Below are 18223 nucleotides of genomic sequence, written 5' to 3' on the forward strand. Positions count from 1 at the left end.
CCCCGACCCACCGTGGTCTCTTCAGCACTTTTTTGACAAAAGGCTGTGGAAAGCAGGTCCAAAGGTTTACTCTCTCTCCCTGCCAATAAGGTGACTGCTTTACAGATGATTCTTGCTACCATTTGATGCCTGGCAAAGGGGCACTAGGTCTTCCCTCCATCATCACCTTTACTGGTCGCGTTAACTCTATGCCATTGGGAGTATTTTCTCCGCTTTAGGATATAGAAGCTGAGGTTCAGAAGCATTAGCTTTGCCAAGGTAGGCAGAGTGGTTAAGGGATAGGCCTTGGATCTGGCCCGAGCCAACCTGGCCTCTGAGCGCTTGCCAGCCTCATAGTAGCAGGCTGCCTCCCGGGGAAAATGACTGCTCAGGCCCTTGATGGCACAGACCTTGTTTCACAAATCAGCAGCAGGGACTCTGTGGGCATCTCTCTGCTAACTAATCCGTGATGACAGTCTTATAAACACTTTCTTAAAGGCTTTCTACTCAAGCTGGGGCCTTCTAGCAGCTGTTTTACTTGACAGATGAATGTGCCGTGATCCATCCATGGTTTATAAAGCACTTAATGGAGGGTTTTTTTTTGTTTTGTTTTGTTTTTTAGGGCTGCACTCGCAGCATATAGAAGTTCCCAGGCTAGGAGTCGAATGGGAGCTGCAGCTGCTGGCCTACACCACAGCCATAGCAATGCCTGATCTGAGCCGCATCTGCGACCTACACTACAACTCATAGCATCACCAGATCCTTAACCCACTGAGTGAGGCCAGGAATCAAACCCACATCCTCATGGATACTAGCTGGATTTATAACCCACAGAGCCACAACAGGAACTCCCCAAAATAGACATTTTAAATTTTAACTCCTTGTTCAGACCAGTCTGTAATTAGTCTAGATACTGATATTGCAGCAGTTGAAAAAATTCAAATAACATGGATAGGCTAGTTTTGCCTTGTACTGGAAAAGCCATTTTCCCAGGGAACAGTTGCCATAGTCACCTGCCCATCCTCTTTTATTTTATTTTGTGTAACACCTGTACCTGAATGCACAGGCAGGCAGCACACATTCTCAACACCAACGCTGAGGTTAATCATTATACATCTATATGCAGGTAAAGTTGCACTCAAAATTCAGTGCAGACACCCCTAAAAATAGCAGGGAGTCTTTTTCTTTTTTTCTCATTTTTTAAAATTTTATTTAAGTGTAGTTGATTTACAACATTGTGATAATTTCTGCTGTACAACAAAGTGATCCAATTATACATGCACACACATCCATTCTTTTTCAGATTTTTTTCCCATATAGGTGAATTATCACAGAATATTGGGTAGAGTTTCTTGTGCTATACAGCAGGTCCCCGTTGGCCAATCATTCCATATATACAGTGTGCCTATGGCAATCCCAAATCCCCGGTCCATTCCCCCCCCTACCACATCTGTCCCCTTTGGTGATCATAAGTTTGTTTTCAAAGTCTGTGAGTCTGTTTCTGTTGTGCAAATAAATTCATTTGTATCCCCCCCCTTTTTAGATTCCACATATAAGTGATACCACATGATGTTTGTTTTTCACTTTCTGACTTACATCACTTAGTATGATAAACCCTAGGTCCATCCATGTTGGTGCAAATGGCATTATTTCATTTCTTATGGCTAATATTCACTGTATATATGGGCCACATCTTCTTTATCAGGGAGTCTTTTTCACAGAAGTTCAATGGATATAAAGCTTCCATAAAAGTACTAAAACACCTGCATCCAACTCTTTTGAGAAATAAGTTGTGATACTAGAGCCTGATTTATTAGCTGAATAATGACCTTGTAAAAACCATGGTAGCATACACTGACACACCTTTTAGATCGTATTTGAATGCTGGGTAATTTCTTTTAAGGATTACACTGACCACAAAAGGAAAACTCTGCCATGATGTAATTGACAGCCACTGAGTGGCCTCGGCTTCTTCTGGAAGGACAATGTCCTTGCATCAGGACCAAACACAAGCTTTTGCCTTTTGTTCCTTTTATAGTGGAATCTCAGGCTTTCCTGCTTTCAGATGTGCTGTTCTTTATAATAAAGACCCCCCCCCCCTTTTTTTTTTTTCACAGCAATGGGCTAGTTCTCCAGAAGGTATCTCTTTTTATTTATTTTAAATTAAGACCAGTAAAACAAGGCTTAATTTGTGGGCCATTTTGATGAGTTTTCGCACACATATGCAGTTGACCCTCTGTAGCCTCAAGTTCCGCCTCTGCTGATTCAACTGGGTGTGGGTTGAAAATATTCGAGGAAAAAAAATTCCATAAAGTTCCAAAAAGCAACACTTAAATTTGTCTTATGCTGGCAACTATTTACATAGCATTTACATTATATTTACAAATATTTACATAGCATTTACATTGTATTAGGTATTATAAGTAATCTAGAGATGATTTAAAGTATCCAAGGCTCTGAGTAGGTTGTACGCAAATACTACACCATTTTATATAAGAGACTTGAGTATCTGCAGATTTTGGTGTCTGAGGGCATCCAGTCCTCCAGGGGGTACGGAGGCACAACCATATTCATGTAAACTGCCACCTCAGTCAGGATCCAGACCAGCTCCATCACCCCCAACACCACCACTTTGCAGTCACACTGTCCCCTAACCCCAGTACCTGGAAAAATTGATCTGATTTCCAACATTATAGTTTTGCTTTTTATTGAATGTCATATAAATAAATCACACAGTAATAGAACTTCCAAATTGTTTTCCAGAATGGCCATACCATTTTATTTTTTATTTTTTGCTTTTTAGGGCCGCACCTGAAGTATATGGAGTTTCCCAGGCTAGGGGTCAAATCAGAGCTACAGCCACTGGCCTACACCACAGCCACAGCAACACAGGATCCAAGCCACATCTTCGACCTACACCATAGCTCATGGCAATGCCGGATCCTTAACCCACTGAGTGAGGCCAGGGATCAAACCCACAACCTCATGGATCCTAGTTGGGTTTGTTAACTGCTGAGTCACGAAGGGAACTCCCTGATTGTGGTTTTAATGTGTATTTTCCCTAATGAACAAAGGTGTCAAGCCTCTTTACATGGGTTTATTTGCCATTCACATGCCCCATTTGGTGAAGTGTCTACTCATTTTTTCTTTTTTTGCTTTTTTTTGGAGGGGGGGGGTCTTTTAATGTAATTTTAAAAAATAAACTTTATTTTTTAGAACAGTTTAGATTAACATAAATTATGACAGTAAGGTTCCCATACATCTTAAATTCAAATTTCCCTTATGATTAACATCTTACGTTAGTGCAGTACATCTGCTTACAGTAAATGAAGCAATGTTGATATGCTGAGCTATCAGTATACTGATACATGAGCTAAAGTCCATAGTTTATTCAGATTTCCTTAGTTTCTACCTAATGTCTTATTTCTGGTCCAGGACCCCACATTACATCTGGTCATCATATCTTCTTAGTCATCGCTTGGCTGTGAAAGTTTATAAGATGTTCCTTGCTCTTGATGACCTTGACGGTTTTGAACAGCACTGGTCAGGCATTTTGGAGAACATCCCTCAGATGGAGACTGTCCACTGCTTTTCTTATAATTAGACTGGGGTTATGGTTTTTTGGGAGGAAGGGCACAAAGGAAAAATGCCATTCTCATTACATCATATCAAGGGCCCTATTAGCCACATGACTGACCACTGTTGACGTTGATCTAGAGCACCTGGCCGAGGCAGTGTTTGTCAGGTTTCTCTACTGTACAATGACTTCTTCTTCCTCTTCCTATGTATACTGCACCTGAGCAGTGGGCTTGACATTCTTGGCAAGGTTTTTAATCTGTTAGTTTCTTCATTTATAACACGGTAAGGAAACGGTAATATCTCTGCATAGGGAGGTTGGGCAGATTAAATGAGATAATGAACACAGTGTGCTCAGCACAGGATGGGTCATTTCCTCCACAGGAAGAGAAATGAGCTGTATGACCAGGATAAACTGGCTCCTAGGGGAACTGGGTGCTGGGATTGTGGATCTTTAACTCATTATCATTTTAAAATTTTCATTTCCTTTTTAAAAATTTTTTATTGAAGCGTAGTTGACTTTCAGTGTTGTGATAATTTCTGCTGCATAGCAAAATGATTCAGTTATATATATATAACATGTGTAGATTCTTTAAAAAAATATTCTTTTTTTTCCCTTTTTTTGGCCACACATTGTGGCATATGGATGCGCTCAGGCCAAGGATCAAATCCTAGCTGTGGTGACGCTGGATCCTTAACCCATGGATCCTCCACAAAGACAAGCTGGATCATCAACCCACTGAGCTGCAGCGAGAACTCCCTAAAATATTCTTTTCCATTATGGTTTATCATAAGATACTGAATATAGTTCCCCATGCTATACAGTAGAATCTTACTGTTTAGCCATTCTACATATATTAGCTTACATCTGCAAAATCCAACCTCCCACTCCATCCCTCTCCCACCAGCCTCCCCCTTGGATTATTAATATTTTTTTAAATAAAAAAAATCTTGTCTTTTTAGGGCCACACCCATGGCATATGGAGGTTCCCAGGCTGGGGGTCGAATTGGAGCTGTAGCTGCTGGCCCACACCACATTCACAGCCATATGGATGTGGGATCTGTCTGAGTCACGTCTGTAACCTACACCACGGCTCACGCAACGCCGGATCCCTGACCCACTGATCGAGGTCAGGGATCAAACCTGTATCCTTGTGGATGCTAGTCGGATTCATTTCTATTGAGCCACGACGGAAGCTCTATTATGTTTTTAAAATGTACATATAGAGTTCCCGCCGTTGCGAAGTGGTTAGCGAATCCGACTAGGAACCATGAGGTTTCGGGTTTGATCCCTGGCCTTGCTCAGTGGGTTAATGATCCGGCGTTGCCATGAGCTGTGGTGTGGGTCGCAGACATGGCTTGGGTCTGGCATTGCTGTGGCTCCGGCGTAGGCCGGTGGCTACGGCTCCGATGAGACCCCTAGCCTGGGAACCTCCTTTTGCCGCGGGAGCGGCCCTAGAAGAGGCAAAAAAGACAAAAATAAATAAATAAAATGTACATATGCTACCTTTTTGTATATACCAAATATACATATTAGAAAAATCTTTTTAAGCTATACCACAGTTTTGGGGTCTAAAATGTTACTTTCCTTGTCTGAATAGTTTTATGCAATAAAAAAATGGGTTGGATTCTAAGTATTTATACTTAAAAACTCTTTTGGGTTTGTTTCCTGGGATGGGGGAATAATATTATATATATATATATTATATATATATATATATTTTTTTGGTCTTTTTTCTATTTCTTTGGGCCGCTCCCGCGGCATATGGAGGTTCCCAGGCCAGGGGTCGAATTGGAGCTGTAGCCACTGGCCTATGCCGGAGCCACAGCAACGCAGGATCCGAGCCGCGTCTGCAACCTACACCACAGCTCACGGCAACGCCGGATCATTAACCCACTGAGCAAGGGCAGGGACCGAACCCGCAACCTCATGGTTCTTAGTCGGATTCGTTAACCACTGCGCCACGACGGGAACTCCTAATTATATATATTTTATATAATATTATATATTATATATATAGAAAGAGAGTAAACAAAAATACAGTGATTATTTCTTACTCTAAAACACACATATTCAGCAGTTAAAAAATCATTTTTTTCCACAAAATTCCCGAGAAAACAATGGATCAGACTAGAATCTATGAGTGGATGTAGAAAAGGCCCTGGATGAGTGTAGGTTCAGGAGTACCGTGTGCTAATTATGTATCAGAATAAACCATGATAATGAACTTCAGTTTTAGGTCTTTAGCTCCTAATTTCTAAAATAAACCAACCCAAATTTGGTACATTGTAAATCTGGTAAGATTTAAAAAAATAAATTATTTGTTTCTTTTTTTACTTATTTATTTTAGCCTATTTATTCTCCCCCAAGACCTGTCCCCTCAAAGGTCTGTAGGTCTTAGAAATAAAAAATAGCTTTAAATTCACCATGGCATAATAAAATATTATAACCCTAACCAATGGCAGTTTGCTCCTCTAATGGATATCATGTGAAATCATCCAGTACAAAGAAAGGTTATCTGATAGGAGAAAGTTGAGCTATTTAAAATCATCCTAGTGGCCGCAGATATTTCAGTATCTTTCTTAATTAAAAAACAAAACATGGGAGTTCCCATCGTGGCGCAGTGGTTAACGAATCCGACTAGGAATCATGAGGTTGTGGGTTCGGTCCCTGCCCTTGCTCAGTGGGTTAACGATCCGGCGTTGCCGTGAGCCGTGGTGTAGGTCGCAGACGAGGCTCGGATCCCACGTTGCTGTGGCTCTGGCGTAGGCCAGTGGCTACAGCTCCAATTCAACCCCTAGCCTGGGAACCTCCATATGCCGCGGGAGCGGCCCAAAGAAATAACAAAAAGACAAAAAAAAATAATAATAATAATAAAAAAATAAAAAAACAAAACAAACCCAACACTTAACATTTTATAAGTTGATGAGATTTAAACTAATGAGAAATAAACACCCAGGATGTTTAAAAACATTATGACCATACAAATTCAATTCATTTTAAATGGGGACAATCCTGTGGACTTCCAGTCAGTCTTGTTTATTTGTTCTCATATTCTTGTTTACTCCTTCCTTGCCTTTTTTGATCTTACTCTCTGTGGGTGCCACCCTGTTCTCTATGTTTCCTTGTAATTTCACACTTGACCGAAGAACAGGGGAGCTGAACAAAGCTGCTGATATGTAAATAACAGCTTTGAAGATGGAAGTACCAGATTGTTCCTAAACAGAAGAAAAATTGCAGTTGCTTTAGTTGAATGTCTCAATATATAATTTCAATTGCTTTCTAAAATAAAAAGTGTATCATCTAGGTTTGTGCTTTGTACTGAGCATGAGAATATTCTAGTGGGCTGACAATCATCCTGATCATTTCCTTTGGTATTAAAAATAATCTTTGTATTCTTCTAAGAAGAGAGTTTTTTTTTTTTTTTAATTGTGGTGCTGAAGTCTTTGGATTTGCAAATTCAAAGGATTTTATTTATAAATCAGAATCTAAGTAATTTCTAATCCAAGGAATAAATTAGCTTCTTTGGCAAAGCTGGAAGGTGGATATATTAATAATCAAGTAGTGTCCTTTAGAGAATCAATCCATTTCTACTGCAGAATCGAAGGTGACTAATTCTATTTCTTTGATCAGCAGTTTCAGTTGACCACTTTCTATTATGGGACATCAAAAAGGTACCTGATAAAGTTTTGCTATTCAAAATGTGGTTCAAGGGAGAGCAATACTGGCAAACTTTGTGAGCTGCTTAGAAATGCAGTCTCAGGCCCCTCCCAGATCTACTGAATCAGAATCTGCATGTTAACAAGATTCCCAGGTCATCAAGGTTGTTAGATTTAGCAAATAAAAAGGTAGGATGCCCAGGTAAACTAGAATTTCAGGTAAACGATTTTTTTTTTTCAGGACAAGTATGTCTCAAATATTACATGGACCATATTTATCCTAAAAAATTATTTGTTGTTTATGGGAAATGAAAATTTAATGAGTGTCCTGTATTTTATCTGGCAACCTAGCAGGTAATCTGTATAAATATTAAAGTTTGAGAAATAGATCTGTTTTTCCCCCAAAGATATTTAAACATTTGGGTTAATTCTAGAACTTTATGCAATTACATAAGTTATGTCAAAGCTAAATGAAATATTTTTTAAGAGAGATTTATTTATTTATTTATTTATTTGTTTTTTTTTAGGCCATCCCCATGGCATGTGGAAGTTCCCACGCCAAGGATTTAACCCGTGCCAGAGAAGTGACAATATCAGATCCTTAATCTTCTGAGCCACCAGGGAACTCCAAAAATGAAAGACTTTAAAAAATAATCTTGATGCTAAGGGACCTACAACTAAAAGAGCCCTTCCTAGCCTCATGCAATAACCACATTTTTTCTAGTTCCTGTATTGGATGTGTTGACATTAAGACCTTGCTGACCCAGGAGGACTGCCTCTCCCAGGGGCTAGCTCATACCCAGTGACAGCAAACAACTCTCCTAGGAGAGCTCCTTTCAAAAGCAAGCTAACCAATCCAGAGAGCACACCTCAACTATCTCCATTACCCAGATTTACACTCTGGGCCACTATTCTGCTCTAATCCTCCCCAGGACCAGGTGCCAGACAATTAAGGACAATCCCCATTACCAAGGTACTGCTGAAATCATTCAAACTATGCAATCTAAGACTGCTTACCCTACCTTACCCATCCCTTCCTGTAGAGATCACAATAAAGACACATGCCTTCTTTTGGGAAGATTACCTGATAATTTTTAAGGATTCTAATAAATACCTAGCAGTCATTCCTTAAAAAAAAAAAAAAAAAGACACTTGCTTATATTTCCTCCACTCCCTCTGCCTTCTGACTAACCCTGGTGCTTCCCTGTGCGGTCCTGCACAGTATGCCATGCCTCTTGTTTCCTGGGATCTCTATGTATAAAAAAACTTCTTCCATTCTTACTCATGTTTCTCTTCAGATAATATAAATCTTTCTCCTTTTTTTTGTGTTATTGTTATTATCTTATTTAATTTTTTTTTGACTTTTTGTCTTTTTAGGACTGCACCCATGGCATACGGAGGTCCCCAGACTAGGGGTCTAATCAGAGCTATAGCCACTGGGCTATGCCACAGCCACAGCAACGCCAGATCCAAGCCGTGGCTGTGATCCACACCACAGCTCACGGCAATGCCGGATCCTTAACCCACTGAGCAACACCAGGGATCGAACCTGCAACCTCATGGTTCCCAGTTGGATTCATTTCCACTACACCACGATGGGAACTCCTTATTGTTTTTATTTTTAGAAGACATAGAACTTAAAAACTTAGTCTTACAAGGTTTATTATGATTTTTTAAAAAATTCAATGAATTTTATTACATTTATAGTTGTACAATGATCATCTCAACCGAGTTTTATAGCATTTCCATAGCAGATGCTCACCACCCCCCCCCACCAACCTGTCTCCTTTGGAAATCATAAGTTTTTCAGTCTGTGAGTCAAAATCTTTCTCCTTTTGAAAAACATTTTCCTTCGGGACAATCATTTCCGTGTCTGTGTAAATTACCATAACTGATTTAAACAAATCTCAGGTACTCTTTTAAAATATCTCCTGGAATTGTGATCAAATAAATCTTTACTTGGAATGGCATGGAATGGTGGGGAGGGATATAAAATTGAGGCTCCAAGATAATAAAATTTAGCTAGAAGAAAATTCAGTTTTCTGGATAGGAAGTCTACACAATGCTTGGAAACATCTGGGTGATTCAATTTTGTGACTTTTCATCTACAAGTCAGCCGTCATGTGGCCATCACCTTCCACAGAGTTCTTTAGGTCAGTGTAGGTCTAGCAATCAGAAAAAGATATATTACAGCTCCTTCAGACAGTGGTGTAATTGTTTAGAGGCTAGACCTCACAGCTGCCACACACGTTGGGAAATGGGGGAGGTAGTTTCTTTTCTGGTCAAGGTCATCTGAAAAGCTAGTACATAAGGGCACACATCTCCTAACCCATTATGCAACAAGACATGAAGTTCTTTACATCATCTTTCCATTGAGTCACTCAGTTTTTGTTGTTATCATTGTTTTTTTGGTGCTTTTTGCTAGTACACAAAGAAAAATTTAAAAGCCTGACATCAGACTGTGATTCTAAATGTTAAGAACATCAAGGTTCTATTTATGACCACTTTCAACTGGACAAAAGGATAAGCTAGGGTTGCCTTTTTCTCACTGTTTTTCATAATATTTATGTCATTTGCCAGGCACAGGCAAATACCCAACTTGCACTCAGTAGAGGAAAGAATACAATGATGACCCTCATCAGCTAGGAAGGAGGCAAATGGAAATGTTGTTTGGCCAAAAAGAGTGTGAAACCTAGAGGGGGGCAACATGAATCTTTATAGTGATGCTCTAAATTCCACGGCTCTAGTCTGCTAAAAATTCAAGCAATGAGTACTGTTTCTTTCTTACTCAAGCAACTGTAGCAAATTGTTCTCAGGACTGCTGCATAGAATGGGTAATTGATTGCAAATCTGATTTGAGGAGTTCTACTGTATAATAAAAATTTCGAGTGAACTTTATCCCTGGTTCTAGGGCGGGAGCCTCTAAAACCTTAGAATTTCTAGTGTGATAGGAGCATCTTTGTTGTTGTTCATGGTGGGCCCCTCAGAGTTTACACCAATGAGGTGACTTAGGATGGAGGTTGGCTATACCAGAAAGACTGACCCTGTCCTTAGAGGGTTTAAGCTTTGAGCCAGATCATATCAGATCTACCCCTGGAGAGAGTAGGGAGGCTGGAGATTGGCTTTAACCTGCCACAAATGATTTGATCCATCGTGCTTACCCAATGAAACTCCAATAAAAACTTTGAGCACTGAGGCTTGGATGAGCTTCCTTGGTTGGCAATTCTCTGCATATTGTCAGACATCAATATGCCCACTGGGTAACGCATTCTTGAGGATAGCAGGAGTTTCGTGTTTGGAATCTTGCCAGACTTTGCCCTATGTATCTCTTCTAATTTGTATTCTTTTGCTAAAATAAAATTATAATCATAAGCACAGTGCTCCCAGTGAGTTCTGTGCGTCTTTCTGGTGAATTACCAAACCTGAGGGGCTAGTGGGAAAGGCTGAATTTGTAGCTGATCGGTCAGAAGTGAGGGTGGCTCTGGGGACCCCCAAACTTATAGCTGGTGTTCTAAGGGAGCACAGTCTGCGAAAGGCTGTAGCTTTAATCTCTGGGCATCAGGGAATACATATGTCCTCAAATATTCACATTCATTCTCTCTCTCATTCCCTTCCCTCTAATTAACAGTACACATATGTTTAGGATAGAACCCCCACCCCTCTTCTTTTTGTCTTTTTGCCTTTTCTAGGGCCAATCCCGTAATATGGAGGTTCCCAGGCTAGGGGTCTAATTGGCGCTGTAGCCGCTGGCCTACACCTCAGCCACAGCAATGCGGGATCCGAGCCGTCTGCAATTGACACCACAGCTCATGGCAACGACGGATCCTTAACCCACTGAGCAAGGCCAGGGATCAAACCTGCAACCTCATGGTTCCTAGTCAGATTCGTTAACCACTGCGCCATGACGGGAACTCCAGAAAACTCCTTATTGTATTTTATTAGCGCAATTTTCATGAGTGCTCACTTCACTCCAATTTTGCCAAGGATTTGCTTAGTTTCTTTCTCTGGTGGGGTGGGTAGTTGGCACCAGATATTTTTGGATGCGGGTGGGTAAGAGATCCCAGCAGGTAAATTTAATTCAGATGGTGAGAAAGCTTTGGTAGCAAATTGTTGCTTTCTTTTCGCCTGTGTTCCAAGTCCCTTCAGACCCTGTTGAACAGAACCAAGTAGCTGGATGATGCTGGCAGGAGCTGCAGCAGTGAAAGACAAACTAAGAGGATCAAGCGGATCAGCCTACAAGACCACTGCAAACAGAAGAAAATTCAAACAACTTTCATAGTCAAAGGGACCTTAGGATCTAGCTTGATTCTATGACTTTCTGCCACTGTGCATTAGGCTCAAGCCACCCTGGCCCCCTTCCCACCCCTCAACCACTTTGAGTTTGTCCTTGCTTCAGGCACTTGTCTTCTCTCTGGAATCCTTTTCCCTTGCAAACCATATGGCAGCTCCTTCTCAGCACGTGCATTTTAGCTCCAACATCACTTCCTCCTAGAGGTATCTCTGGCCATACGCGGGAAAGCAGCACCCACCCGCAGCCCCCCCTTGGAGCTCCTTTCTGGTCGATTATTTGGTTCATGTTCTTTGTGGCACTTAGTGCTACAGGTATTGGTTAGGTATTGATTTGGTTATGGTCTTGTTTTCCATTTCTACCTCTCCTACATAGTCTACCCTAACATGAGCATGAAATGATGGGGACTTGGCCTATCTTGTTTATATCAGATTCTTGGCTCATAGTAAGTAGCAGCTATCAGTGAATGAAGGTCTAAATGAGGAACATTTACCAGGTGCTCTCACTGTGGGAGATGGGGTGAGACCTATAGGAGAGGCCCATGATTCATTTCCTCTCTTAAACTGAGTCACGGGTACATATGAAATAGAGAGCCCCAGCCATTTCTGTGGCTGACTCCCCTCTCAGCAGTGTTGTTCAAGGTTGTGCCCTTGGCTTTCTCTTCTTCTTGCCCCATGGGTCTATCCCTGCACAGACTTCAGTGTCCCTGTGTAGCTGATTCCTGAATTGTTCCCAACAGTCTTAGCAACACATAATAGGCTTTTTTTTTTCCTTTCCTTCCTCTCTTCCTGCCTCCCTCCTTCCCTCCTCTCTTTCTTCCTTCCTTCTTTCCTTCTCTCTCTCTCTTATTTTAAAGAATTATGGGGAGGGAGGAACTGGGAAGATAGGAATAACATATACACACTACTGTAAAAAACAGATGGTTGACGAGAACCTACTGCATAGCACAGGAAAATCTACTCAATAACCTATAAGGGAATAAAGAATGGATGCATTTATATGCATAATGGATTCACTTTGCTGTATACCTGAAACTAATACAACATCGTAAGTCGATTATACTCCAATAAAATAAAAAAAAATTAGTAATTCCTTTTGTGGCTCGACAGTTAATGAATTGTACTAGGATCCATGATGCAGGTTCGATCCCCAGCCTCGCTCAGTGGGTTAAGGATCTGGCGTTGCTGTGAGCTGTGGTGTAGGTTGCAGATGTGGCTTGAATCCAAGGTTGCTGTGGCTGTGGCACAGGTTGGCAGCTCTAGCTCCAATTTGACCCCTAGCCTGGGAATTTCCATATGCCTCAGGTGCGGGCCTAAAAAGCAATAAAATAAAATAAATAAAAAAATTAACACTGTCTTCTAGAAAGCATAAATTGAGGCCAAAAAAGAAAAAAAGAATACAAAAATGGGTAAAGAAATCAGAAAAAAATGTACAGGAAAATAAGATTCAGTGCTTCAAAATTTAGTAAACTTGTACCATGAAATGAAAGGTCTTATTAACTAGGGGGAAAAACCTATGGTGCAACTATTTTCTTACATTATTCTTAGGGCACAGCTTTATCAAGATTGAATAGATGTGATGGATATTTTTATTTATTTATTTATCTATTTATCTTTCTATCTCTTTTGGCCTCCCCAAGGTATATGGAGTTCCCGGGGCCAGAGATCAGATCTGACTTATGCTGCAGCTATCGCAATGTCGGATCCTTTAATCCACTGTGCTGGGCCGGGGATTGAACCTGCACCCTGGTGCTGCAGAGATGCCGCCAATCCCATTGCAGCAGGAACTCCTAATATGCTTTGAAGTATGGATAGATCTGTATAATAATAATTAAAACATATAGGGGATTTGATCATACATACACAATATGTCATAATTTAGCTATAGTGTTAAAGACAGAACATATACCAAGAGTTAGTTGCCTGTCTCAGAAGAAAATAATTCAGAAAGCAAAGAACTTAAAATGAGTTAAATTTTATATAATTTTGAATGAAATAAAAATGCCAGGGCCAAGGAATATTCTTGGATTGGAATTTGTTCAACACCCTAAATTTAACCAGCTGCAATTCCCTTTTAAGTGCCATCCAATACAACCTTTTGAAATGGAGGGTGTGCTTTTTTTTTTTTGTCTTTTTGTCTTTTTGCCATTTCTTGGGCCGCTCCGGCGGTATATGGAGGTTCCCAGGCTAGGGGTCGAATTGGAGCTGTAGCCACCGGCCTACGCCAGAGCCACAGCAACGTGGGATCCGAGCCGCGTCTGCAACCTACACCGCAGCTCACGGCAACACCGGATTGTTAACCCACTGAGCAAGGGCAGGGACCGAACCCACAACCTCATGGTTCCTAGTCGGATTCGTTAACCACTGCGCCACGATGGGAACTCCAGGGTGTGCTTTTAAAGGGAAATTGGCACTCTATCTGAAAGATGAAACAAACCGCCCCTGGAATATTTATTCTTTAGATAAACAGATGTGATTTTTTCCAGTATGTTTAATGTATATTACAAAAGGTACAGGTCACAGTTAGGAATGACATAATAATGAACAGTCACGTGTTTTCGTTCTGGACCGTCACTGCCTAGAATCTTGCCACATTTATAACTCATGCTATGGATAGGCAACTTTAATGTCATCTGGATCCCCATGGCTGAGTTGGGGGCATCAGCCAGCCAGGGCAGCAAAGTGTCAGCTTATTTCTCTCCCTGGCTCTGGAATGTGATAGGGTAGGGCAGCAAGGGTCATCCACGATAAATAAAAATCCCCAGGCTGCCCTGAACATGGGCACCAAGTCTTCATTTATGCCATTATTACGGTGTTAGGAATACTCCACAAAGAAAATGTCTTACCTCGCTAAACTTTTTTCGAGTGTGAGGGCAAAACATTTTTTTAGAAAAAGACCACGAGAATTATCATTACAGACCTGGACTTGAAAAAAATTACTCATGAATGTACATCAAGAAAAGGAAATATGAACACAGAAGGAAGGAATGGAATTCCAAGATCAATAGTGACAGACCTCTATGTATACAATAAGCAACAAAGATACAGCACAGGGAAATAAAGCCATCATTTTGTAACAACTTTAGAGTACAGTCTATAAAAATATTGAATCACTAGGCTGTGCACCTGAAGCTAATATTGCAAATCAATTCCACTTCAATAGAAAAGGATCAATAGTGAACAAATATTTTTTTAAACTGTGGCAATATCTAAAGAAGCCTTAATTGAAGCCATAATCATAAGGCAAGGTAAAAACAGGGTAGTGAAAATATGCACAACTTCAAACATTAACACAGACAAGAGAGTCACTGCTTCTGAGTAGGCAGTTAAGAAAAGAGGTGACTTCTGAATTGAGGATCAAAGGAGAGGCAGCGACTTAGCAGGCATCAAGGGGAAGAAAGGAATTTTCAAAGGTAAAGCTCCCAAGTATGATGGCATGTGGCATTGTTCTAGAAACTACAGAGCAGCACACAAACTAGATGTTCGCTGGAGAGCGGCAGAATAAAAGCTTGGAGTGAAATCTGGTCTCCTTTCTCTCAAACCGATGGCATCAGAGTCAGCCTGTGCAAAATGCTAGATTACAACCAGAGCTCTTAGGGACATATAGAAAGCATATGAAGTTTAAATGTAATGTTAGAAAGAATAACACCAACTTTTATTATTTAGGGGCTTGATTGCCAAGAATATTTTAAATAGTTATTTTGCTATTTTCAAAAGTCCTCTGCTCCTTTTCTTTTCTCTAGATCCCATGAAGGTTTATTATCCCTGAGGTTCTATTTAAGAAGAAGGAAACCTTATTTACTGAGATGATGTTTTTCTATTTTTATAATCAACAGTATTTCAGCTCACAGTCAGAAAATGGACCTGAAAAGTGGCTATGTCTTGAGAAGAGCAAAATATACCGATTAAAACCAGTGAGAGAGCGAAGACCTCAATTAAAATATCTAGAATAAAGTTATAATACTCAGGATGAAATAGCCCACTGAACAATTTAGAATTCATTTTTCTTTTGCTGTAAATGCTACCTGTTGAGATTCAAAAATAAGATCACGTGTATTCCAAAATGCAACTAAGTAGTTGGAAGAACTGATGAATATAAGAATCGTATAAGAATTAAGTTACCTATTTAAGACTTAAAGATAGGCTGAGAGATTTTCTTCAGCTGTCATTCTGACTGAAGTACTCAAAGGAGAATGCATGGCTGGCCAAGTACATTGCGAGGAAGGTCAAGTTTGTGTTTCTCCATCCGAGCCTTTCTCCCCTCTATCTCTTCCTTTTGGCAGCCATTGGTTCATGGTCCTCTCATATCTTCCCTCGAGAACTGGCACTTTGGGAAGGATTTTATAAACATTATTCATATTAGGTCTGAATGAACTAAGACTTAATGGGGTGTCTTTGTAGTATTTACTCTGTATGAGGGGGCAGTGGTCTAAATTTCTTACTAATTTGAGGCATTAGCTAGTTGCTTGGGGGGTGACTATTGATCTGGGGCATTCCAAGAGCCTTAGTATTCAAGACATCGGCCCCTTTGCATCTCCTAGCCATAAATCTGATTCTGAACCTATGTTTCAGAAAATGCTATTCTATATGATCTTCTGGGCCAGTGCCAATAAAAACAGTACCTGTTCGGTATGACACAATTTCAGATATCATACAAATATGCTGGCTTCAACTTGATCTACATTAAATCGCCAGTTGAATATTATCCAATCTCAAAGAGTATTAATATCAAACAAGTGCAGAGAGAAGACGAAAAACAGTCCATGAGGAAGTTGTTTTTTCTCTTCGTTAAATAAGCTGAATCTAAAACCCTCAGAAAATGAGTACTTACAAAAAGATAGAGATGAAATCACTAAGTTGGGCCCAAACTACAGTTATCTAGACACCAGTTGTACTATTCCAATCCATCCATCAATCAATCAGTCAGCATTTTTTGCACTGACATCTCATATATTGGCCTAATGCCCTAATTATCCTAGTTTTTTATGTGAGGATGAGGATCTGAACCTTATTTACATTTGTGTCCCTAGTACCAAACGTGAAACTTAGGCATAAAACAGGTGCTCAATAAATATTTGTTGAATGAATGCCATGGTGAGGGTAGTGGCAGATGGCAGATAGATTTTCTTCAAGAGGGTTGAAAGATGTGACTCCAAGAAAAGAAATTATAGAGCACAACAGGGTAGAGTGATTACCGGACGATACCTATAAAACCATTCAGGAGATGGGTGAGATAAATTTATCCACCAAATCTCCTGTATGTTCTAAAGCCACAACCTATTACTTCATATTTGAAAGGCAAATCTAAAGAAAACAGAAAAATGGTTCTTCTAACCCTAAGAAGTGGTATAGCTGGCATAAGTAAATAATAATTTTATTTATTTATTTAGGGCCACAACAGCGACATGTGGAAGTTCCCAGGCTAGGGGTTGAATCAGAGGTGCAGCTCCTGGTCTATTTACAGCCACCGCAACGCCAGATCTGAGCTGCATCTGCGATCTGCACTACTGCTCACTGCAATGCCAGATCCTTAACCCACTGAGTAGGGCCAAAGATCGAACCTGCATCCTCATGGATACTAGTCAGGCTTGTTACCACTGAGCCACAATGGGAACTCCTGCAAATAATTTTTTTTAACAATTAAATTAGGGATGATTATCCAAAAGGAATACTTTAAGGTTATAGCCTTTCAAAATGTGATGTCAAGATGAGAACCACATCCTATACCATCGTGTTCTTAGATGCCCTTATTGAAGAAACACTCTTTGTCGGACTAGAACATTGATGTAATTTAATATAAGACTATTTTTAGCTGAATTCTTGGGTCAGTGTTGTTCTTTTGCCAGGGAGTCTCAGACTTGACTTCCTCTGCCCTGGTACTGAGTTGCAACCAAATGCCAAAGCAACCAATTAATTTGTATCACCATATGCCTGCTGTGTACAATCACAGCAGGACAGCTGCCAGTGGGGGGTGGGGGAGTTGCCAGGAGTGGTTTGCTTTGATTTTCTTGCAGCTTGGTGGAGAGCAAGCAGGGCTTCTTTCTTTACTTATTCATTTAAATTAAAGTATATATATATATATTTTTTTTTTTTTGTCTTTTTTGCCATTTCTAGGGCCACTTCTACAGTGTATGGAGATTCCCAGGCTAGGGGTCGAATCAGAGCTGTAGCCGCTGGCCTACGCCAAAGCCACAGCAACGTGGGATCCGAGCCTTGTCTGCAACCTACAGCACAGCTCATGGCAACGCTGGATCCTTCACCCACTGAGCAAGGCCAAGGATCGAACCTGCAACCTCATGGTTCCTAGTTGGATTTGTTAACCACTGAGCCACGACGGGAACTCCAAAATTAAAGTATATTTGATTTACAATGTTGTGCCAGTTTCTGCTGTAGAGCAAAGTGACCCAGGCATACCCATGGATCCATTGTTTTTCTCTTATTGGTTTCTTTTGAGTCCCCACCACAACACATCTGTGTTTCTGATGGCCAGGAGCTGGCTCTGAGATGGAGATGTAAACGCTGGGGAGAGCTGAGAAAGGATGATACAGACTTGGGGCTCATCCGTGCTGACTTAGAAGACAACTTAGACAACTGCGCTTTAAGCTTCAGGAAACACTCTGACCAGTCACTTCTGGTGGAATGAGCAATCAAGGGAGGATCTGACCATCAGTTCCCAGAAGCACTTCCTGCCCAGAGTCAGTGTTCAGGATGAGTTCTACAG

The sequence above is a fragment of the Phacochoerus africanus genome, chromosome 6, assembly GCF_016906955.1.
Source record: "Phacochoerus africanus isolate WHEZ1 chromosome 6, ROS_Pafr_v1, whole genome shotgun sequence".
In the NCBI taxonomy this organism is placed as follows: domain Eukaryota; kingdom Metazoa; phylum Chordata; class Mammalia; order Artiodactyla; family Suidae; genus Phacochoerus; species Phacochoerus africanus.